The 1,587-nt window shown below is 46.0% G+C and overlaps 1 pseudogene; it reads right to left on the reverse strand.

Annotated features, from left to right (window-relative positions):
• Nucleotides 1-2: 2 nt before the first annotated feature.
• LOC103583566 lies at nucleotides 3-698 on the reverse strand (annotated as a pseudogene).
• Nucleotides 699-1,587: the final 889 nt, after the last annotated feature.

Genomic DNA, 1,587 nt, shown 5'->3' on the forward strand with positions numbered 1-1,587 from the left:
ACAAAGTAGATGATGGCCAAGTGGAAATAAACATACAGGGCACAAAGAACAAGGCAACAGCAGTGATGTGGGCCCCACAGGTGGAGAGGGCTTTGCATTCCCCCTTTGCACTGCAGGACCTCAAGGAGTGCAGGATGACAATGTAGGACACAACTGCATGAGGAAGTTCAACAGACAGATCACACTACCATGGGCGACCACCAGCAGACTAAGGACATATGTATGTATTGGTGCAGGCAAGTTCCAGCAAGGGGTACAAGTCACAAAGTGATGGAGCATGTTGGTCCCACAGAAGGGCAACCCAAGGACCAGAAGGAGCTAGCCAATTTATGCAGGAAGCTCCCCACCCAAGCCACCCCCACCAGTGTGGCACAGAGATGCCTCGTCATCATGGTCATGTAGTGTAGGAGTTTGCAGATAGCCGTGTAGCAGTCCTAGGCCATCACTGTGAGCAGAATGACTTCAACACCTCCCAATAAGTGGGCATCAAAGAACTGAGCCATGCAACCATTAAAAGAGATTGCACTCCCCTCATACAAGGAGTCAGAAGTGAGTTTGTGGGTCATACATGAAGAATGGCAGGTATCAGTAAAGGACAAATACAAGAGGAAAAAAGATAGTCCCCAGGTTATCCACACTTCTGTCTGGACTTGGCTACAAATCTGGGGTTCCCATAACCCCTCCTCAGGTTTTTGCATTTGCTGTAATGGCTCACAGAACTCAGGGAAACACTTTACTTACATTTACTGGTTTATTATGAAGGATATTATAAAGGATACAAATAAACATCCAGATAAAGAAGTACGTAGGGTGAGGTCCAGAAGAGTCCTGAGAGCAGGAGCTTCTGTCCCCATTGAGTTTGGGTTGCACCACTCTTCTAACACGTGGATGCTTTCACCAATCTGAAAGCTCTCCATTTAGGGTTTTTATGGAAGATCTATTCTGTAGGCATGATTGATTAAACACTGGCCATTGGTGATTAATTCAATCTCTGGCCCCTCTCCACTTTCCAAGAGGTTGGAGGGTGAGGGAGGCTGAAACTTCACACCCTCTGATCACAAGGTGAGTTCCTCTGATACCTGGCTGCCAGTAACCTCATCAGCATACAAAGACACTCATCACTATGGAGATTCCAAGGGTCTTAGGAGACCTTGTGTTAGGAACCTGGGACTAAGACCAAATAATATAACAAAAGATGCTCCCATCATCCCTAGGAGCTCTGTGTCAAGAACTGGGATCAGACAAGCATTTACTTTTCATTATGTCACGTGATCGCAGCTATTCTGATGTCAGCCCCAAGGCACTTTTCATTGCAGCATTCTATAGGTGAGCCAAGCTGCCTGAGGATTTTGTAATTCTTTCTTTTCTAGGCAGCACAATTTGGTGGTAACAGTGCCTGACTGGGAGTCGGAAAGTCTGAGTGTAGTCCTGACTCTGCCACAGGGTAATCGTGAGAGTTTTGGAAATTCACTTCATCCTCTTGAACCAGTTTTCTCACCTGTAAAGTGACAAAAGTTGGAAAAAAAAAAAAAAAACCGACAGGCCTGCTAGGAAACTGAACTTTTCCCTTGCATTTGTGAGCCACTG

Source organism: Galeopterus variegatus, unplaced genomic scaffold (assembly GCF_000696425.1).
Source record: "Galeopterus variegatus unplaced genomic scaffold, G_variegatus-3.0.2 Scaffold24432, whole genome shotgun sequence".
Lineage (NCBI taxonomy): Eukaryota > Metazoa > Chordata > Mammalia > Dermoptera > Cynocephalidae > Galeopterus > Galeopterus variegatus.